The sequence below is a fragment of the Vulpes lagopus genome, chromosome 5 (assembly GCF_018345385.1).
Source record: "Vulpes lagopus strain Blue_001 chromosome 5, ASM1834538v1, whole genome shotgun sequence".
Taxonomy (NCBI): Eukaryota; Metazoa; Chordata; class Mammalia; order Carnivora; family Canidae; genus Vulpes; species Vulpes lagopus.
In genome coordinates, this window is record NC_054828.1 from 58,780,959 (window position 1) to 58,804,716 (window position 23,758).

The 23,758-nt window shown below is 42.6% G+C and overlaps 1 protein-coding gene and 1 long non-coding RNA gene across 2 annotated transcripts in view; both read right to left on the reverse strand.

The window, feature by feature from the left end:
- Nucleotides 1–4,703, reverse strand: part of RAP1B (RAP1B, member of RAS oncogene family) — a 49,125-nt gene extending 44,422 nt beyond the window's left edge. The window contains exon 1 of the mRNA XM_041755519.1: nucleotides 4,553–4,703. The gene's annotated coding sequence lies outside the window, so the exon portion shown is untranslated. The remainder of the gene's footprint in view (nucleotides 1–4,552) is intronic.
- A 3,237-nt stretch (nucleotides 4,704–7,940) lies between these two features.
- The window catches only part of LOC121491562, a 37,745-nt gene continuing 21,927 nt past the window's right edge, over nucleotides 7,941–23,758 (reverse strand). The window contains exon 4 of the long non-coding RNA XR_005988003.1: nucleotides 7,941–8,071. This is a non-coding gene — a long non-coding RNA (uncharacterized LOC121491562). The remainder of the gene's footprint in view (nucleotides 8,072–23,758) is intronic.

Genomic DNA, 23,758 nt, shown 5'->3' on the forward strand with positions numbered 1-23,758 from the left:
TTTAAATTTTATTTATTTATGATAGGCACACAGTGAGAGAGAGAGAAGCAGAGACACAGGCAGAGGGAGAAGCAGGCTCCATGCACCGGGAGCCCGACGTGGGATTCGATCCCGGGTCTCCAGGATCGCGCCCTGGGGCCAAAGGCAGGCGCCAAACCGCTGCGCCACCCAGGGATCCCGAGACTAGGATTCTTAATTAATTGATTTATTTATTTATAGTTTTGATTTCTTTTTTTTAAGATTTTATTTATTTATTCATGAAAGACACAGAGAGAGAGAGAGAGAGAGAGGCAGAGACACAGGCAGAGGGAGAAGCAGGCTCCATACAGGGAGCCCGACGTGGGACTTGATCCCAGGACTCCAGGATCATGCCCTGGCCCAGAGGCAGGTGCTGAACCATTGAGCCACCCAGGGATCCTTAATTTAAAAGTGAACATATTTCTAGTACTCAAGTACAATCAATTTTAATCACAGTTATATTCCAGAATATCATTCTGCATAATAAAAACCAGATGGAAATTCTTCAGTTCATGTTGCAAATATTTTTTCTTTTGATAATTTAAATATTATTTAAAACATGGTACATTTCCTAAATGTTCATTTTTTTCTTTTATAAATTTTAAGGCTCTCTGGAAACAGTTTAAAACTCTTGATCCTCTATTAATGCAGAGCAAAAATTCTAAGTTTCTAGTGAAATGGAATAATCAGTTGCTGTATATTCTTAATTTGACCAACACTAGGAATAAACACACCAGTGTGAGGAAGTATGGAACAGTGTCATTTTTGTTTGTGGCACATTTTAAAAGTGGTTTTAATTTTTTAAAGGTAGTACAAAAGTTCCTCATAACCTTTCTTCTTTAAAGTAGAAATTAAAAAAAAAAAGTAGAAATTCTATGACTAAAGGGACTGGTTTCAGAATTTAATAAATAAAAATAAATAAATAAATAGCGCGCACACACAGGCTACTCTCTCCTGCAAATGGATAAATCTATTCTATTCTTTGTAGCTGCTTCCAATATGTTCATGAGATTTCCAAATAAATTAAAGACTTAAGTCCCCAAATGTAATTAGTACCTTTCAATAGTATTGCAAAATATCTAAGAACACTGAAAAATATTAGGCTTTCAGCATAAGTACTCCTGTTTATTGAAAAATTTGATGTTACAACGGATCGTTGGGTCAGCCAAAATGTCTGTTTTTTAACTTTTTCTAGAAGAAATTCAACCTGGAAAGACTAACAGTAAAAACTTCAGTCTAATCTTTAAGACCATGGAGTCTTCAAAAATGACATGAGGGGAAAAATAAGGCATTTATTTAATCACAACCTTATGTGCTCTTACAAAGTTTAAGATCAATCTTATCAAAATTTTTCTATAGATTGAACATGTAACATCACTACCACAACAAAATAGAGCACTTTGACTCTGTAGTTCATAAACACTAAACTATTCCTGGTGTGTCAAATTTAGACAGTACTGGTCAATATCCACCCTCTTCATCAATACATACAGAGGACACATTATTTCAAGTGTAGGAAAATGACACTGCAGATCAGTGAGTTCTTGGTATTCAATAATAAAACTGTTTATTTAAAATCACACATTTGGGGGGGAAAAATAAACACCTGTGTAAAATAGCCAAATTTTCTTTCTATCCAGATCTAGTTTTACTGATTAATTTCACTCTTAATATTCAAGTACCCACTCCAGAAGTCAAAACTGAACATAAGCAATTTATCATCGAAATCTTAGTTTTTATATTAAAACAACATGTATAATTAGTTCATGTTATCAACCTCTGGATAGGCCTCCTACTAGTCCTGAATTATACTGGAAGATGAATATGATATTTATGTATATGATCCAAGTTTTATGATCAATTGTTTATTACATCTCAAAAGATGCTCCTTACGTGACGGCTCCTTACTGTGGGAGCTCACTTTCCCTTTATATGGCCATGAGACAATATCAGAATTCTACAGTTAAGGATTGTTCTGAAGACAAAATGAAAATCAATTTTGTAAAGTTAACAGGATTCCAAAGCCAATGTGGAAATTATTCTTTTTGAAGGAAGACAAAGTTTTCTTCAGATATTCTCAAATGTTTGCTACAGTTAATCCTTAAATATAAATGCTAGACACTTATGTGCACAGTAAGGTTCTAGGAACCAAGAATACAATGGGGACTGCAATGGTCCTTACCCTCCTTATGCTTACATTTAATAAACTGGTATTATCTACGTGCAGTTGTACCATGCCAGCGCTTTGGGGCATACAAAGAAGACATCCTGTCCTTGGCTTTACAATTTAGTGGAATAGATAACAAAAATCATATGAGTAACAATAACAGAACAGTAACAGAATACTGGAAGTGACAGGGGTCAGAAAAAGAGATGACTTTCACGGAGTGAGTGAAGTAAGAGGGATCATGGGGAGGATGCAAAAGACAGAGCAATTGTTTTCATGCTATATTTTTTAATCAGCCAAGTTATTATCGGGAGCTTCAGTTATACTCTGATACCTGGCATATCAAAACTAAACTGGCTACAGATGTATCAAAGATTTACTTTGTGGCTTCCTCAGATAAGGCAGCTTCACAACTTATTATGAATGTCAAACAAGAAAATCCAAATGAAAACTTTGTGTTTTGCAGAGTTTAAAAGCAGGATGGGCTCCAAGAAGACCATCACTCAGGGCTCTGTGTCCTTAAAGTTATTTAAACTCCTTGAGTATCAACTTCCTCTCCTAAAACCTGGCAATGAAGTGACCTAAGTGGTTCTTCCACACTATTTGACTAAGGTACTAACATTTTCTGTTCGATCATCCCGTAAAAATGCAATTCACTGTAAAAACACCGTATATTTCTTCCTCCTAGTTCTCTATTGCACAGTGTCCTAAAAGTCAGCAAGGCCACTAACTTATCTTATCTTTTCTAGGCCTCAGTTTCCTCCTCCATAAAATGAGGGTGGGGACTGGATGACCTAAATCGTCCCTTCCGGCCCTTAAAAAGTCCCATGACTCCATCATGACTCAAATACGATTCCAGAGTCAGCTTTTAGAAGTGATAGGGCTTTGAAGTTAAATGAACATCTCCCCTTTTTTTTTTTTTTTTAAAGAGTCACTTCTTGCTAAGATGGGGTTCCGTTGAGCAAGCCTAAACAGTATTCGAATTACGAAAAAAGGAAGAGTCAAAAAATACACTTGCGAGTTAGCAGCTTTAAGTTGTGAGCGAGCCCTCGATAACAGGTTAGGGGCCACAAGCCAAACAAAAATCCAGGCAGACTTAATTAATCTTAAAAACATTAAAATAAAAACAAAACATTAAAATCAGGGGATCCCTGAGTGGCTCAGCGGTTGAGCGCCTGCCTTCAGCCCAGGTCGTGACCCCAGGTCCTGGGATCGAGTCCCGCACCGGGCTCCCTGCATGGAGCCCTCTCTCTCTCGGTCTCTGATAAATAAATAAATAAAACCTTAAAAAAAAAAAAAAAAAAACTTAAAATCACGATGTTCATTTAGTGTCAACTTTCCGTTCCTTTAAAATGTCATTTCCCGTTACTGTAATACAGGACTGCCTCTGTTCCTTCCAAAGAAGAGCTGCAGGGCAAAAAAAAAAAAATGTTTTCCTAAACTAAAAAAAGGAGGGGGGGGGGCGGAGGATAGACCGGAGGTTGGAGTGGGGGGTGGGTGGGAGGGGGCGAGGACGAAGCATATCTCGTGCTTCAACTTGCAAGAGTGAGCTTTCCTCCAAAAAGCCGTCAGTTGTTTTCAGAAGAAGAAAAAAGAAAAAAATAAAAAAAAAATCCCAAAGGCGCGGCTGCCTGGTGCTGGTGCTGGTGCTGGGGGGTAGCTGTGAACACGAGTCCCGGTGCTGACAGCGCCGCGATGGCGACACGGAGACGACGGCGAGCAAGTCCCCGGGCTGCGCGCCGGGCCGTCGGGGCGGAGAGGGGCGCCCCCGCGGGCCCCGGAGCGGCCCCTTTAACAGCCCGCGGCGCGCCCGCGGAGCCGGACTAGGTGGGGCTCCCCGCGCTGCCGGCTGCGGCCACTTCCCGCGGCGGAGGGGGCGCCCCGGCCCCGGCTCGGGCAAACTTTCCCGCGGCCCGGCTGGAGCCCCCGCAGGCGCCCCGCGTCCGGGCTCGGGGCTGCGCGACGCGGGGGCTCCGCTGCCCACAACTTCGGGGCTTCCGCTGTAACTTCCAGCCGCTCCCCGGGGGCCGCGCGGGGGCCGGGGCGGCGGCGGCGGCGGGCAGGAGGGCGCGAGCGGGCGGGGGGGTCCTGGGCTCTCACTTCCTCCGCCATATTTCAGACATTTGACCCCTTCCGCAAAGCGCGCTGCTCCCCTGCGGCGGCGGCGGCGGCGGCGGCGGCTCGTCCCCGCCGGGCCCGGGCCCTCGCAGCACCTGCCGCCGCCCCGCCGCCGCCCCCCGGGGTCCCCGCGCGGGGTCCCCGCCCGGCCCGCGCCGCCCCCCGCCCGCGCCCTCCGCCGGCGCCCGGCCCCCGCCCCGCCGCCGCCGCCGCCGCTCCCCTCCGCGGCCACGCACGCGCTCCACCCACCTCTCGCGCTGTCACCGGCTCCCCGCGCCTCGCGCTCCCTCCGGGTCGCTGCTCCCGGCGCCGCGGCGCTCCTGCCGCTGCCGCCGCCGCCGCCGCTCCGGCTGCTTTACACGCCTGACTCGGGGCGAGGTTTGGCGGTGTCGCCGTGACGTCAGGCGTTCGGCCGCGCTCTCGCTTCCGTCCGCGGGCGGGGAAGGGGCGGGGCCGGGGCGGGGCCTGGCGCCGGGGGCGGGGCTTCGCGCGCCGGCCGGACACACGCGGCGCCCCGGCGGAGCCCCGGGCGGGGTTCCTCTCCCGCCCTCGGCCGGGCCCCCGGCTCCGCTCCGCGCAGGTGCGCGCGCCGCCCGCCCCGAGCTCCGCGGCTTGCAGGAGCGCGGAGCCCTCCGAAACTTAAAAGGTGCCTTTAATGCAAACGAGCTCAGTCACCAAGGCCACCCGACAGTGGGTGCTCGCGGGTTCCTTTGTGCGGGGAAGGGGCCGCGGAGGCGCTGAGCGCGTGCAGTTCCCGCACCTGGACCGCGCACGGAGGCCCGCAGGCCGGGGCACGGCGGATTTCCCTCTTGCAAGGGGTTTCTCCTACACTGGTGTCTTAACCCGGGGTGAACCCTTTGCAAAGTCAGCCACCGAACCCATGACCCCAAACAACTTGGCACTCTGTACCTAAATCAACCATTTATTATGCAGTTGCTCTGTACCTAAATCAGCTATTTATTATGCAGTTGCATAAAATAAATTGCGTATTTAAAGTCCCGACGCGGGCACTTTAGTTACTCCTAGGTGGCCTTAGGGTGAGACTATTGGGCAAGAGAAAGCACTTTCTGTTCCAAAAATGCCTTGTTCCAAAAAGGGCGGGAACTTCACGAGGGAGCTAATATTATTAAAGACTAAAATATGACTGCTCTTCGTACAGAAAACATCATCAGCTCTTTCATGCAACTAAGTTTCAATGAGAAAAAGAGATCCAGCGAGAGCGGAACGCAGAGAAAAGTAAAAAAGAAAAGGGGCTGGGAAGTACTTGAAAACTAACTTTGGTTTACTTCCGCTTAACTTCGCTCTAGAAACAAATTTTGATGAACTTGGAAGATTAATTAAAAAGTGTGATGAATTTTACTCCCTTAAAGAATACCAGTGAATGAAAACTAAACACGTTATAAAGAGTAGAGGAGAATGAATTAGGATTATCCTCGGTTTTCTCTAGGTATCTCACAATTTAGGACAATTGAATGTTACATATTCCTGCAATTTCTGTTTGCTTAGAAAACCCTTTTTTTTAAAGGGAAATTTCAAAGGCAAATTTCAGAGCAAACTGTAGGGATTTTTTTTTAAATTGTACTTGAGAGAGACAGTGTGCCCACGCAAGCTGAGCGACGGGAGGCACAGAGGGAGACTCCCTGCTGAGCAGGGAAGCCCCTATGGGGCTTGATCCAAAAATCCTGGGATCGTGACCAGAGCTGAAGGTAGATGCTTAACCCACTGAGCCACCCAGGCAGCCCAGTCTGTAGGGATTATTATCAATTCCAAAAGAATGAATTTTAAATAAATTAGACTTTACTGATCTTTCAGTTATCGCATGGAACTTTGACCAAGTCTGAAAGCCTGAAACTGGAGTTCATGGAAGTAGATGTTACTTGGGTACACCTGTGGTTTTTCTTCTTTGTTTCAGCTCACTTTGACCTTTGGGCAATTGAGTTTTTATTTTTTTCGAAGTCAGTTTTAGAAGATTGGAGCTAAGATTCTTTAGAGTTTGAGGGAAGACTCTATTTGAATTAAGAATACTTAGGTTTTTCTTCTAAAAAAGTAGAAATCGGACAGCCTGAGGGGTTCAGCGATTTAGTGCCTGCCTTCGGCCCAGGGTGTGATCCTGGGGTTCCAGGATCCAGTCCTGCATCAGGCTCCCTGCAGGGAGCCTGCTTCTCCCTCTGCCTGGGTCTCTGCCTCTCTCTCTCTCTGTGTCTCTCATGAATACATAAATAAATAAAATCTTCAAAAAAAAAAAAAAGTAGAAATCATTACACTTGCATTAAAGTATTATCTTTATGAAGAGAACCAGAATCTGCCTGTTTTAACACCAGACTCAGTTTGGGGTTTGGAACCCAGGTTCCTGGCTTCTTAAAATCTTCACCAGGATATTCCACTGGCAACTTCAACTGGTCATGTATGCAGACTGAACTTTTGGCACCAAACTAATTTCTTCTTTTCATTTAATTGTATTACCATCTTTTAAATTAGCCAGTCTGCAAGCCTGACACTCCAGCTCAGCCTTTTTTCAAACCATCGGTCAATTAGGCGCATCTGTGATACAGTAATTCATGTCCACTAAGGCCACACTTGTTCGAGTTGGTGCTGCCTCTCAGCTCCTGGACTTGAGCCACGCCTCCCTACCTTGCCTTGAGGCCTCCCGTCTGGTCCTGCTGTGATCTATTCTACACCTTGGTGCCAGATGATTTACGGTAAAGCATCCTGAGCAAGTCCCTCTGTCTTCAAAGTTACTCCGTGGCCCTACTGAAATAAGGTTTAAATCCTTGGAGAGTATCTTACTCTTCCTTCTCATTTAAAACTGCCTTCCAGGCAGAGTGGACTTTTCATCCTGCCCAGATATAGTGCTTTCCCACGGCTCTGGTGTGAATAGGTGATTTCCTCTGCCTGGAGTTTCCTTCCCTCTCCTGCCCACTAATAAGGTCCATTTACTTTCTCCCAGAAAGACCATCTTTCCAATCTAATGTGGTCTCTCTTTTGCATTTGCGTAAACACTATTGCTCTTTTCTTTTGTCACTTGTATTGTCTTTTTCTGTAAAGAGCCAATTGGTAAATATTTAAGGCTTTGTGGGTCACATGGTCTGTGTTGCAGCAACTCAACTCTACCTTTGTTGTGCAAAACCAGCCAAGGGATGCTTAATGAATGAGTGGCTTTATTCAAATAAAGCTTTATTAATAGACACTAAATTTTTAATTTCGTATAATTTTCACATGTCACAAATCTCTTCCTCTCCTTCTTCCTTCCCTTCTTTCTCCTTCTCCTTCTTCTTCTCCTCTTTCTCCTCCTTCTTTTTCCTCTTCTTCCTCTTCCTTTTCTTCTTCCATTTAAAAAATGTGAAAACCATTCTCAGCTCATGACTGTACAAGAACAGGCATTGGACTGGATTTAGCCATGTTTGCCCTGCTGTGCTCAGGTCCAGCTTCATGGGCATGTGACAGGGCTCTGTGATTAAAGGCTCAATGATCAGTTTAAGGCTCTAATGTCACCATCTTGAAATTTTTAATAGTTTTTTTTTAACAAAATGCTTGCATTTTTAAAAAAGATTTTATTTATTCGTGGGAGACACAGAAAGAGAGAGAGGCAGAGACACAGGCAGAGGGAGAAGCAGGCTCCATGCAGGGAGCCCGACATGGGACGTGATCCCAGGTCTCCAGGATCACACCCTGGGTCAAAGGTGCAGGCGCTCAACCGCTGAGCCACCCAGGGATCCCCAGGCTTGCATTTTCATTTTGTGCTGGGTTCCTCCAATTCTGTAGCTGGTCCTGCGTGAACCAGAAGAGAAAAATCTGTAAGATGTATATTTCTCATGTTTGGTGTGGTGGTTTACACATAACAGGTATTCAAAATGTATTTGTTGAGAGGTTCCTCGGGGCTGTATCTGTATTGAGCAATATTGAAGGATGAGATAACACCTGCCCAAAGTGCAAAACTGCTTCTGCTCACTATAAAAGCGGTACAGCTCCCAAGCTTAGGGTTCTCCTCCTGTATCACAACCCTCTGCAAGTATAGACATCCAGGTTAAGTCTACTTTCATTGCCTCCAGGGCACGTAGGGGATATACAGAGCTGCTGCAAGCAGGATACTACTCCTTTTGCTGTAATAAAGTCCTTTGTCTCTCAAAGCAAAATGGATTTGTTGAATTTTCTATTCCTAAGGCACTGTGGAATAGTGGAGAACATGAGAGAGTTCAACTTCACCACTTATTAGCGGCATGGTGTTGGGTAAATTCTTGAACCATATTGAACCTTGGTTCTCTTATCTATAACATGGGGATAACAATCTCTGCCTTATATGACTGTTGTAAGAGAAAACATAGAAAATAGCCATGTCTTAGACCCTGGGAGTAGATGAAGCCCAAAATTACTTCTTTCCCTTATGGGGGAAGTATATTAATAGGGTACTTACCTATAATTCTTGCCTATTTAACTGTATTTAGCTATATAATGCCGTATTGATCAGTATTTCTGATTTTTTGTGTTATTTGCTTCCTTAAAAGTTATACTTCAGATAGTATCTATTAGTTTCATTTTAAAAGTCCACATAAGGGGCACTTGGGTGGCTCACTTGGTTAAGTGTCCAACTCTGATTTCAGCTCAGGTCATGGTCTCTGGGTAGTGGGATCAAGCCCCCGTGTGGGGCTCCATGCTCAGGGTGGAGTCTGCTGGAGATGCTGTCTTTCCTTCTCCCTCTGCCCTTCCCCCTGTGTGAGTTCTCTCTAAATAAATAAAAAAATAAGTAAATAAAATCTTTTAAAAAAGTCTACATAAGTAAAGGTCTTATTGCAAATCCAAAATTGGATTTCAAAAATCCTCATATTTACAATTTTCCTAATTAATAGTTAATGATTATTAACATTAACAAGAGTCATTCTGTTTAACTTCCAATTAAGTATGGTATCAAGAGCACTGAAAATCATTAATCTTAAATATTATTATATTATCTCATTCACAGAGGAACAGTATTGAGATTTGATCCTTTCAAGGCACTTTCTTACTGTTTTTGCCCTCTTTTGTGTGTATTCATGTATGTGTGAGTGTGTGTGTATGTATACATATATAAATTATGTATGTGTATGGTGTATATGCAACATGTACATATATGTATAATATACACACACCACTATATATGTGTTTAGTATATAAATATAGTTCTATTCTTTTGCAATATCCTGCATAGCTGGGGTTGGGGGTTGAGAAGGTTAAGGAGGCTGCTTTTTGATGTGAAAGAGGAAAAAACATGGCTTACCTCCCCAGTTAGGTTCATTCTGTTTTCTTGGTCAAAGATTGTGTTCCAAACTCAATGCAGTTATGTTTGTAAATACTGCTCTTTATCACACGAGAGACCAGGTAAGAGCATTTTAGACCATTGCTGTAATAGGAAAACAACTCAGAATTCATACTCTCTTAGGGTAGTTTGTGTGCCTCTTAGATTTCTGTTTTGGGGAAACCAAGTATTCATATATAAGGAAAAATGAGGCAGCTTGGCCTGCTTTCCATTCTGTGTAATAACTGCTTATTAGTCTCAAAATAAATTTCAAATTCTGTCTGTATTCTATTTTAGCAGTTGGAGGCTTGACCACCAAACCTGCCTATGCCACATTAAATAAATCTTAACAGTTCTATAATTTTGTCATTGCTAATGTCTATGATGTAAGGAACAGATTGTACTTAAAATTTCCCGCTTTCTTAAGCTGTGGCTGAGGAAAACCATACAAAAAAAAATGACATTCCCAGAGCCATCACGTAAATGAGTGTTAAAGGAGAAAACCACTGGAAGAACCAGCTTCATGAAATACCCTCTGTCATGAAATTTTCAAAAGAAATTTAAATTAAGAAACTCTTTAAAAGCCACATATAAGTACTTTCAGAATCCAAGCTGTCTCCAAATCAAACAGCTAATGCAATCATGCCAAAGATGCTCAGAAGTTAGACATCCCCTCAAACTTTAATCATTGTAAGCACTTGGCTTCTAGTCAAGTCAACCTTGAATTCTGTGTATGAATCAATCAAGTCAATTATAATGGCCAAATTCCAAGAGATAGGTTTTAATGACCCATTACACAGATGAGAAGGCTAAAGCTTATAAAGGCTAAGGGACTAAGGCCATATGGAAATACGTGGGCGGAGTTGAAATTTGTTATCTTTGTCTGCCTCCTTTTGGCACCACGCTGTCCTATTATTCTTTTATTATTGCTGTTCCTTCATCCAGAAAATCTCTCCTGTCTCTTTTGTACTTATCTAAATCTTAGTCATTATTAAGACCCAGTGCTTTCTTGCTTCTCTGAATTTCTCTAATAATTATTGTTTGCACCACTCATTTGGTACTTATCAGACATGACCTTATTTAAATTGCTTTTGTCTTCTCTCCATCCTGAGATTTTTGGGAACCAAGACTATCTCTTACAACTTTTTTGTTTGTACCTCCCATACTGCCTGGCATCACATAGTAGAAATAAAATGTAGTTTAGGGGGGTCTTGCTAATTTTGGTTAGACTCTGCAGGCTGAGCAGAGTGGATTTGTGACCTCTGGCAGCTATTTAACCTTTCCAAATTCCTTTTTAGTAATCTTTAAAATGCACGTAATCTATGTAAAATGCATATCTATAATGTAGGGCTTTAAAATTTTTTTAAATAAGAGAGCTGATATAAAAATGAAAGTAATATAGAGCATCAAGGAGGTGGATTGGCTCTGGAATCAGACCCAAATGCAAGTGTTCAAACACAAGCTCCATTCATCTTGGAGAATTTACTTCTGGCAAATCAGTTTCCACATTGGTAAAATGAGTACAATAATAGAACCTACATTATAGGATTGCTGTGAGGATTAAAAGAGTCAACAGTACAAATAGTGCCCACCACAAAGCAAGCACTCTATAAATGTTAGTTGCCGTCATCGAAAAGATTACCAAAAAATGTTGGTTCCTACTACAACCTCTGGCAATAAAACTTTGGGCAAACATAGTAAGAATTCAATAAGTGTTAAACTTTTTCCTTTTTTTTTTTAAAGATTTTATTTATTTATTCATGAGAGACAGAGAGAGAGAGAAGGCAGAGACACAGGCAGAGGGAGAAGCAGGCTCCCTGCAGGGAACCCAATGTGGGACTCGATCCTGGGTCTCCAGGATCACCCGGGCTGCCCTCCTTTTGCTTTGCTTAGGACAGTCCTCAGTTAAGGATTGGTTATGTCCTAAAGTTTATGTTAGTAGCTTACAACTTGAAGATACGTATGCAGTGGAAACAATGCTATAAAGTTTACAGCATGAGTATCTTAAAATATGACTTGATTATTAAGGAAGCTTAAAAAGCCTCTTTTAATCCATAGATACGAAAAACACAGTTCTAAAATACAGGCATACCCCGGAGATATTGCCAGTTTGGTAACAGGCCACCACAATAAAGTGGGTATCACAACAAAGCAAGTCAATTTTGAAATTTTTTGGTTTCCCAGGGCATATAAAGTTATGTTTACATATACTTTATAGTCTATGAAGTGTGCAAGAGCACTATGTCCAAAAAACAATGTATATACCTTGATTTAAAAATATCTTATTGCTGGGGTGCCTGGCTGACTCAGTGGATTAAATGTCTGACTTGGGCTCAGGTCATGATCTCAGCATCCTGGGTTCCAGAGCCCCCCACCTCCCTGCACATTTGGCTTTGCACTCAGCAGGGAGTCTGTCTGTCTGTCTCTCTCTCCCTCTGCCCCTACTCGTGTTCTCTCTCAAATAAACTAATAAGAATATTTTATTGCTAAACGTGTTAACTGTCATCTGAGCCTTCAGCAAGTCCTAATCCCTGATCAGAGATCACCAATGACAAATACATTATTAGACGAGACAGTTTAAATGAAATATTGTGAGAATTCCCAAAATGTGATTGATACAGAAACACAACGGGAGTAAATGCTGTTGGAAAAACGGTGCCAGGGGACTGGCTCGACCCAGGATTGCAGGGAACCTTGTTTGTAGAAAACACAGTTATCTGTGAAGCTCAATCAAGTTAGGCACAAGGTATACCTGTACTCTTTCAACTACTACTAACCAGCATTCATAACGCTGTTCCCTCAGTTGTCACAGCATCTTGTGGGATTCCTCTTTCTCTCTGGCTGTTTTTTCTTACTCTCTTGGAGCTCTCTCTTCTTCCTTCTGACCTTTAAGGGTTGGAGTCCCCCAGAGCTTGATCCTGGACCCTTGTCTTGTTGTGTCTTCTCTTCTGGGCAGCTCTCGTCTTTCCCATGGCTTTATATGCCACCTAAATGACAGCAGCTCACAGATCGCTGTCTGCAGCTCAGAATTCTCTGCCGAACTCTGGATGCACAGAGCCAATTGCCTCCTGGAAAGCTTTCCTTCTTGACCTCCCTCGTCACTGCTCTTCCTCCAGGAATCCTCAGCTCAATAGATGGTGGCAGCTCCCTAAAATAGAAATCTAGTGCTTCTTTTTACCTTCCTCTGCACAGCAAATTCTTTACTAAGTCCTATCGACTTGACTTCCAAAATCACTAAAATATGACCACTCCATTTCCATTATCTGGTTGGTTTATGTACTTTCACTTTTGTCCCTCCTCCCATCCATTCTCTGAATAGTGGTCTTAAAAGTTAAAAAAAAAATTATAGTAGGAAATTTCAAATATACATAGAATTTAATGAGCCCCTCATTCAGTTTCAACATTTAGCCTAATTTTTGGTACTTTTTATTTCATCTGTCCCCTCTTTTAAGGAAACCTTGTAAAAACCTCAGTATACAAATAAGAACATTAAAAAAAATATAACCACAATGCTATTACCATACCTGGCGAAATTTAAAAAGATTCCTTAACAAAATATAATACCCAGTCCATATTTAAAATTTCCATTGTGGGAGGGCCTGGGTCTGTTAACATGCGACTCTTGGTTTTGACTCAGGTTGTGATCTCAGCTCAGGTCATGATCTCAGGGTTGTGAGATTGAGCCCCACGCTCGGGGCTGGGCATGGAGCCTGCCTAAGATTCTCTCCCTCTGCCTAGCCTGCCCTACCTCTCTTTTAAAAAAAAGTTTTAAAATAAAAAATATTTCCATTGTGGTGCATACAAATATTGAATTATTATGTTGTACACCTAAAATCAATATAATGTCACATACCAATTTTACCTTGATGACAAAAAGAAAGAAGTAGAAACCAGAGCCTGCAGAGTTAATAAAAAATATTTCAGTCCAAAAAAATTCCTGATTGTATCAAAGATGGCTTTTTACTGCTGGTTTGTTAAACTCATCATCCAAACAAGTCCAAACATTCCTTTAATTATTATGCCTATTAAATCTCTCTTAATCTCTAATAGTCTCTCTTCCTTTTGTTGAGTGAATGACTATTTGTATTTTTTTCTCTTGTAATGTGCCTTTCCTTATCTCTCGGCTTCTGTACAAATGACATCACTTCCGGTCAATGCCTTCATTAGCATTTTATGGCAAAAATCCTATAGCTTTTACATTACACGTCTTTATCTATAAATACAAGCTTGAGAAAGTAAGGGCCTCCCCTGCACATGTTTATGTTATGTGAAGAAAATACAGAAGATGGATTGAAAAGTATTTATTCATCCCCAAATCTAGGCAAAAAAGTTCAGTTTTAAGGCTATACTATATACTAGGAAGTTATCTCATTTGATCCTTTGAAAAATCCTTTGAGTTGGGTTTTTAAAATCTCTGTTTTTAGGGTAGGAAACAGACTGAAGGAGACTAAGAAAAAAATATGGGGCTACAGTGTCAATCTGAGGCAGAGCCAGGTCTCTCTTTCTGGGGGGCTCTTGGTCTTCCCACCCGGCCACACTGCTATGGTAATAAAGATAGTGATGAGGTAATGAAGGATGGTTTAAAGGGGGGAACACTACCAAAGGAAATTCTAGTAGTTTCTTTACCCAGATGAAAAAGAAAAGAAAAAAAGAACAAACCAGAGTCCTACCTGAGTATGTTATCGGGGGAATAGATTATTTTGGCTTAAGGCAAATACATTGGAGAAAATATTATTTAGTGGGATTCCAATAAAAATTGGTTACAGTCTGAAAGAAGTTTAACAGTGGCAGGAGCAGCCTTCCAAGGGCACATATCTCTCAGTGCCCTGCTCTAGCTGATTCTGTCCATTTCTTTTTTCTTTTTAAATTATATCCTGTGCCTTCTTAAACATAGATTTGAACTTCACCAATGTGCTTATACATTTCCTTCCTGCTTCGCAGTAGACCTCAGAACCACAATTTTTTTTTTTTTTACTAGAATCCTTTTCCTAACTGTATCTAAATTCTTCAGGAGCTTGTCATGTCCTTAATGCCTAAGAAAGCATGTCAAAAGATCATGGTAGCCAAGGGAAGGAAATTATATTTAAAATATATTTGGCCTGAAAAATTCTGTCTGCTTCACCAGCCTGCCTGAATGTGCCTACATTTACCAAAGATGTGAGTCAGCCGGGTCTCCTCCTGCTTAAGATGGCACAAAAATCTGTCTAGATAATTACACGTTTATAATTGCTTCATACATGGAGACATACACACCACACACACACACACACACACACACACACACACAACCAAAAGGCAAAGAATAACCGGCCAATAGCAAAGAGAAGAAAAGTATTTAAAATATCTTGGTTATTGGGTATATTCCCCAAAGAATTCAAAGCAGGGGCCAGAACAGATATTCATTATACCTGTGTTCATAGCAGCATTACTCATAATAACCAAGGTGAAAGCAAACCAAGTGTCCATCAATGGAAGAATGGCTAAGCAAAATGTAGTAATATGTACAATGGAATATTACTTAACCTTAGAAAGGAAGGAAACTCCTATGCTTGCGACAACATGGAATAGATCTTGAAGGTACTATATACTGAGTGAAATAAGGCAGCCACAAAAGGAGAAATACTATGTGATTCCACTTTTATGAGGTCCCTAGGGTAGTCAAACTCACAGAGGCAGAAAGTAGTGTGTGGTTGCCAGGGGCTGGGGTGTGCTGGGGACTTAGTGTTGAATGGGTACCGAGCTTCAGTGTGGGGCCATGAAAGCATTTTGGAAACGGATGGTGGTAATGGCTACAGAACAATGTAAATGTACTTAATGCCACAAAACTGTACACTTAAAGGTGGTTAAATTGGCCAATTTGGGGTTATGTATATTTTACCACAATACAAAAATTTCTGGGTGAAGAACATGGACTCTTAGTCAGAAAGCCTGGGTTTCAATTCTGACTCATTACCTTATTAGCTGTGCCAATCTATGCTATTTCCACACCCTAAGTTTACAGTTTCTTCACCTAAAAATTGGAATAAGAATAGTACATACCTTACACACTTGTGAGGATTAAATGCAACAATCTGTCTAAAATCCTTTGCCCATCACCTTGTGCATAGCCAGTACTCAAGAAATGTTAGCCACCAGGAATTTATTATCATTTATTCACATCTGGACTCACTTTTAGGGCAGCCCTGGTAGCTCAGCGGTTTAGCACTGCCTTCAGCCCAGGGCGGGATCCTGGAGACCCGGGATCAAGTCCCATGTCAGGCTCCCTGCATGGAGCCTGCTTCTCCCTCTGCCTGTGTCTCTGCCTCTCTCTCTCTCTCTCTATGTCTCTCATGCATAAATAAATAAAATCTTTAAAAAAAAAAATAACACATCTGGACTCACTTTTAAAGGTTAAATTGGCAGATTCTCTGACGGGTTGTTAAGAATTTTCTCCAGATTTAGATATCTTAATTATGTGATTCGGGGGCTGATACTGATGGAAGGGATGAAGCCCCAATATGAAGTCTGATGGAAAGAACAATGGTATCGGAATAATTATAAAAGTGCCCCTTCACGTTTGGAGAGTGCAGTTTTCAGCCACTTTCTCTCAATGGCTTGAAAATAAGTAGCAAGGAAAATAATATTGATTTTGACTATTCTGAAATTTGAGCTAGTTTTTAAAATTGTTTGGTAACATCTGTGGCATAATCCAAGAGGTAGTCTCCAAGTTGCAACTCAACTACAGGAAAATTTTGTCTGGCCTAGATCATGTCTTTCTAGAAAGCTGGCACCGCGGGTGCATCTACTGACTCGCCTAATTACAAAATGATAATTGTGAAATGTCTCCATTCCATTTTACACTCAGAATTATGATCCTTTCATGAATTATTCTGAGTCTGTGTGGGTGTGTGGGTGTGTGAGAGAGAAACAATAGGAAGAGCCTTGGTGTTGCTGCTTTTGTAAAGGGTAAACCTGAATAATACGGGGGAGACAATGTGCCAGGCTTTTTATAAATCAATCCTCAACCTTCCATCGCTGTCACTGTCATCAATTGTATTTTAAAGATGAGGAAACAGGCTCAGAACTTGCCTCTGTGTGTGTGTGTGCGCACGTGCGTGCAATGAGCTATAATTTGAATACAGGTTTTTTGACTCCAATGTCCACACTCTTTATGTCAAACCACATGCCCCAAACCACAGCACCTCGCCACTTGTTACTGTCCCCAGGGCTAGTGTCACTTTTGGAGCTGCTGCAGCCTCTGAAGTCACGCTCTGGAACTCCTGCTGCCACTGGTGGAATGTAGTGGTGGCGCTTTGCTCGCCAGTTCGCCCTCTGCTAAGAAGGACAAAGCTGCGGCCCAGGGAAAGCAGATGGAGGGGGCACATTTCCCCTATTGCCCAGAAATATTCCTTCTCCTCTTTCCTGACCTGAAGTGGCTTCTATTAAAGCCACCTGGTTTGGAAAACAAAAGGGCCCTTGTCTGCAGAAATCCCCTGTGACAGTAGCCATAGGCTACCTGGGAGTAGGAGGGAGCACTGGGTTTCCTTCAGCTCTCTCTCTCTCTCTCTCTCTCTCTCTCTCTCATTAGCACTCTTTGGCTTATCACATTAGTTAGTTGTCTCCTGGAAAGCCTGGAAAGACTACCACAGCCTCAGTGAAGCCACATCTGGTAAGTGTCCCTGGGGCCCAGTGAGGATTGGTGAGGCCAGCAGGCATGGACAGGGTTCTTGAGACCCACAGAGTGGTGGGGCAGACACGGCTGCCCATCCTGGTGACGGCTTGCTGGTTACAGGTAACAGGGACAACCCGAGCTACCTTATGCAGAAAGGGCACGCAGAGGAATGTGAGCTTATCTCAGGGCACCAGGGAACGGTACCATGCCAGGCCTCACCAAGGGAGGAGCCAAGGCAATCCTAGGACTGCGGGGACAGTGGGTGGAGGTCCCCACCTGTAGTCCCCCAGTGACTCAACGTGGCTCTCAGTTCCAGTATTTCTTAAGCCTCAAGTGAGAGTGACACTGGGATATGCTTGGCTTAAGTTATCCTTGGCAGCAGCTGAATCAGCAATGGCAGAGCACGGGGAGGGGAAGGATTGGTGCAGAGAGAAGTTCAGGCCGCAGAAACAGGAACCCTCCCTGTGGCAGGGACAAGGGTGGGCGGTGACACCAGGCCCACCACATACTCCCATGGAGATTTTAAATGGGGAGTCATTCTTTTTATTTTTTTTATTTTATTTTTTTAGGATTTTTAAATTTATTCATGAGAGACACACAGAGAGAGAGGCAGAGACACAGGCAGAGGGAGAAGCAGGCTCCATGCAGGGAGCCCGATGAGGGACTCAATCCCAGGACCCCCGAGGTCATGACCTGAGCTAAAGGCAGACGCTCAACCGCTGAGCCCCCCAGGTGCCCCTTGGGGAGTCATTCTATAGGGGAAGTTGTTAGAGCACAGCAGTTGGGAGCTCAGACTTTGGGGCTAGATTGCCTGAGCTCCAATCCCAGCTCTGCCACTTTCTGGGCAATCTAAGTAAGTACTCTCTGGATCTGTTTGCTCCCCTCCAGAGCGGTGATAATAACAGTACTTGCCACATGAGACCATCGGGAATCAATGAGTTAATACCAGCAAAGGGCTTACAACAGTGCCTGGCACACAGTAAGCCCTTGATAAATTACTATTATTATCTGGCTTTTGAGGTATCATAATATTTATTGAGATTGTCAAACGGGTCCACCTCACTTTAAAAAATACCCAGTGGGGGCTCTTTTTAACATGTAATTTAATGAAATAAAGAGGAGCACCATCAGATGAACACTTTGTTATGAAATACTGATTTAGTTTAACTTAGGCATAAATGCAGATGCAACGAATTAAAAAAATATATGGATAGAAAAACATTAAGAGGTAAAACAAAACCCAAAAAGTATGGCTGCACCACCAAAAGCACAGTCCATAAAAGAAAAAAATTGATAAATTAGACTTCATCAAAATTTAAATAATTTGCTCTTCAAAAGATGCCATTAAGAGAATGAACGGATAAGTCACACACTAGGAGAAAATATTTGTAAATCATATATCTGATGTAGGACTTGTGTCCAGAAAAAAAACCCCACTTACAACTCAATAATAATAATAAGACAAACTATCTAATTAAAAAATGGGCAGAAGGTTTGAAAGACATTTCACCAAGAAGCTATCTGAATGGCTTGGTAAACACTGGAGAAGATGCTCAACATCCTTGGTTTGGGAAGTGAAAATGAAAAATCACGATGGGGTTCCACTGTAACTCCACTAGAATGACTGATCTAAGACACTGACTTATCAAGGACGGGAGCTCTGGGGAAATTGGAGCGCCTGCGCACTGCTGGTGAGGATGTAAAATGGCACATCCACTTTGGCCAAATATTTGGCAACATCTTAAAAACTAAAACATAACTGTAGCATATGACCCAGTGACTCTTTTCCTAGGTATCTACCCAAGAGAAATAAATATGTTCACGGAAAGACTCGTATAAAAATGTTCATAGAACCATTATTTATCATAGCTAAAAATGGAAAAAATCCAATGCCCATTAAACAAAATGTGGTCTCATACGATGAAATACTAACCAGCAATAGACCCCCACCCCTTGATTATCGATATATGGATGACATTTGAGGCAAACCTCAAAAACATTGTGCAAAGTGGAGGAAGACAGGCACAAAAGACTATATCTTGCATGATCCTGTTTACATGAAATTTCTGAAAATGGCAAATTGACAAAGACAGAGGAGCAGATAGTAATTACGTGGCTAGGCGTGGGACTGGCCGTTGACTGCAAGCGGCAATGACAGAAATTTTGAGGGTGATAGAAACGTTCTAAAACTAGATTGTAGCAATGTTCATACAGCTGTATGAACTTCTTGAAATCATTGGAATGTGTCCTTGTTAACAGATGAATTTTCTGGTATGTAAGTTATACCTTAATAAAGCTGTTTCTGTCCTAAACTCAGTCAAGATGAAACTATAGTAAAAATAATTAGGAAAGAAGAAATCTCTTAGTCCAGCACTATTTACTGAGCTCTTTTCGGTTCATAATGTTGTATGGCCAGTCCCATCCTAGCTCCACACCGGTCAACTGTAGAGTGGTGACTTTCTATCATCAGGGTTGACAGATCACGGATAGACAATGGGGTTTAAGTGCTCTGCACTGAGCCTTTAGGTAGGGAACCCTGACGCACTGTGTGGACACAGCCCTAGCTATTCCCGTTCCTACTCGCCTGGAGTGTGAGAAACCATTCTCCAAGGAAAATTCTCCAGTGCTGACTTCTATGGCTGTCTGCTATGACCCAGGAATTTCTTTTTTTTTCTCTTCTATGTGTCATACTGCCCTAACCTTGACAGGAAGAAAACAACTTTCAGGTTGAGTGCTGCCTCAAAAAGGCTTCTGTTACTAAAAAAAAAATTCATTTGCTTGATAGTTATTTCCTGTGTCAAACTATCAACTGTTTCCCTTGACTGCAGCCATCTGCAGCCATTTGCTTGTTTTACATCAACATGTTAACTTGAGGCACCTGGAGGGAACAGCATCTGTCCATCCATCCCTCCGTCCGTCCATCTATCCTTCCACACATCATCTACACATTCAGCAATGATTTCTTGAGTACCTGTTAGGCAGCACACACTGCTAGATATTAGGGATGGATAAAGGAGTAAGAAAGTCATAGTCTCTACCCTGTCAGAGCTTAGAGTCTTTCTTGGATGACAGTGAAAGACTAGCACTGAAGACACATTTTTCCACTTTCTAGGTTTTCTTGGGCTGGCCATAGCTCTGCCAGAGGCTGCCCTGGGGGCATCTCAGATCACCTGGGGTCTATGTGGTAGCTGTGACGGTGGAGGCAAGGAGCTCCTGGCTGCCGGTAATGGCTTTGATCCACTGGCAATGGTCCCTTTGGTAGGCTCCAGGGGAACAAGCTTTGAAGTAGCCTCCTCTTTTTTTTAATACTAATTAAAAAAATTATTTATTTATTCATGAGAGACAGAGAGAGAGAGAGGCAGAGACACAGGCAGAGGGAGAAGCAGGCTCCATGCAGGGAGCCCGATGTGGGACTCGATCCTGGGACTCCAGGATCACGCCTTGGGCCGAAGGCAGTTGCTCAACCACTGAGCCACCCAGGTGTCCCTAATACTAATTTTTTAAATACTAATTTTACTATAAAGTAATCTCTACACCCAACATGGGGCACAAACCTAGGATCAAGAGTCACATCCTCTACCAGTTGAACCAGACAGGCACCCCTCAAGTAGCCCCCTCTTCAACGTAAGTGCATAAGTCTTAGGGGTGGCCATAGGAACTTCAGTGGTGGTGGTAGCTGCATGTCTGCCATCATCAGAGATGACTCCAAGCCCCTCTGCAAATTAAATAGAAGTCAAGTGCAAGTAATGAGTGCTGTACTTTCTTAGAAGCACATCAGACCTGAAAGGTAGAGGTAAGGATTCATTTGTGTCTCAAATATTTCCTATGTCTGTGAATACATGGTAAATCAAGGTTACTTTTCAACTATCAGAGTATTTTCAACTCAGTGGTATGTGGAGCAAGGCAATAACATTAGATAACATTGTCTATAGAAAGGGACATTAAAAATAATGGGTCCTGGGCAGCCCTGGCGATTTAGCTCTGCCTTCAGTCCAGGGCCTGATCCTGGGGACCTGGGATCGAGTCCCATGTCAGGCTCCCTGCATGGAGCCTGCTTCTCCCTCTGACTGTGTCTCTGCCTCTCTCTCTCTTTCCCCCTCTCTCTAATGAATAAATAAATAAATAAAATCTTAAAAAAAAATAATGGGTCCACTTGGGACTCCACAGAGAAAAAAAGACAGTAAGTAATCAGTCCATTTATAACTAGAACCGAGAGGTAGAGTTTCACACTTTACTTTTGAACAAAACAATAGGGAGCCTGGGTGGTTCAGAGGCTAAGTATCCGCCTTTGGCTCAGGGTCTGATCCTGAGGTCCTGGGATCGAGTCCCGCATCAGGCTCCCTGCTCCATGGGGAGCCTGCTTCTCCCTCTGCCTGTGTCTCTCCGTCTCTCATGAATAAATAGATAAAATCTTAAAAGAAACCAAAACAATAAAAAATATATACAAATGGAATAATACTTTCGATAATATAAATGAGTTGAAAACTCGTAAGAACACTGTATTTGCTGGATGGTGTTTTTGGCTTAAACTGACTGTGCACACAATAAACTCTGAAGCTTCTTAAGTCAGATAATTTGCAGAATGCCCTAGAGTCTGATCTACTTAACTGTACCAGTCACATGTGTCAGCTGTGGTAATTCCTTTCCTCCTGCCTCTCTGGAGGTTCCTACCTTTGAAAGCACTTCCTGTGAGGCCAGGGATGACAAATACATGGCAGACATGCCAGGCCCACCTTCTCTCTATTAGAGCTGTCATCACCACTGATCCCAGGAACGGCTTCGGCATCCCAGGCTCTACCACCAATAGGCTGCATTTAACACATGAGATGAAACGCACTCACCATCCTTGGATTAGGGAATGAAATCAAGGGCGTTAACTTCAACAAGCTGCAGCAAAATGAAAACATATTTCTTGGCAAGGGAGAAATTGCCTTGACCAAGAGTAAGAACTCTTTGTCTTAGGTTCACACCCGGTCCTGAAGAATCAGGAGAGAGAATCTGAATAAGGGGAAGACAAGAAGGGGTAGTGACCAGGCCTGGCACCCAGAGAGGCAGATAGGGTCAGGGAGTACAGGGAAGAGTAGGAGATGAGAGAAAAACCAAAAGTGGCTTATTTCACAATTCCCTGGGGTTGGGATGCTCCAGCTTGGTCTTTTGCTTTGCACTATCCTGAAGAATTTGGTGGAGAATGACTCAGAATGCTGTCCGCTAGAAGTGAGTCACCTGCCACTTCCTACATTACCTGGCCCTTTTTGGGAAGCCAGCCACCAAATACTGGTCGGAGCAGCCCAGCCCCATCCACACTGTGATGACTGACAACATGTTTTGAGGCAAATCTGAATAAACAGACTTGAACGTCCCTGTGGTGATCACTCCAGTGAAAATGGAGATAAAGCTTTTAGTGACCTCAAAGGCTATGAGGTTTGTAGCTTTTTACAGTGAATGGCCTGAAGTCAAGTGAGTATAGCCAGGCAAATCTGGGAGCCTCCACTTCAAGTTCTCTAATACAATAACTTAGTGATGGGGATAATTTTATCGGTCCATTTAATAGAATGATAAAGACTGCAAGGCCAACTCTGAGACTTTGGGCAAGTCTTGCTGTTTCTCTATTTCCTCATCTAAATAGTAGGGTAATTCCTTCTGTAAGAAGAAAAAATGTTAGCAAAATATGTTGAGTTTATATTGTCTGTGAGGTATTGAGGTTGGTCCTGGGGAGTACATAAGGATGGAATAAGCATAGACGGTGGTCTCAAGAAATTCAAGACTTAACAGAGGAGAATAAAGACAACTAGAACAATAACAACACAAGGAGATGGGTCTTAAGAGAAATGCAAGCATCGAGTCTCAGAGGATATACCACCGACCACTTCTCAGCTGACTTATTCTGGATGGGAAGGTGATCAGTAAAGAATGGTATAGGTGTTTTCCATTTTTATTTTTGTTTTTGCTGGTGGAGAAATAAAAGGCCGATTCCATATGTTGTCTTCTCTTATGCATTATTCATGGAAGAAAAAAACAGTGAGCCATAAATAGTTCGAGATTAATATATATGAGGCTGTGGTTTATGTTTTAAGATTATAAAGAGCTCAACTGCAATATATTAACACTGGGGAAGATAAAACTTCCATAAAGGCCAGAGGCTTGGGAGCGAGTCATGGTGCAGAAGAAGGAGCAGGACATGGGTCGAATGTCTTTACATCAAACTCCAGGTCCTGAGAAGGCCGTTGCCACTGGGAAAGAAACTTGACCCTTTTTGCTACCTTAAAATACATTACTCTTCTTTTGACTCCAAACTGGAAGAAGCACTGGAGAACTTTGTAGCATCAAGCTAAAAATAAACAAATCTATGGTCCTCCTCCTTCTTTCAGCAGGAGGATTCTAACCCAATTAACAAACTGATTTAAATGAAAATAAAATTGTGATCAGTTTGGTTGCTTTCTCCTCCTCCCTGCTGTTGAATCTCACTGTAATTAGCATTTCAATTTTTTCATATCTAGTGTCAGTCAAGGAAACAAACTTGAGGATGCGGGTTGTG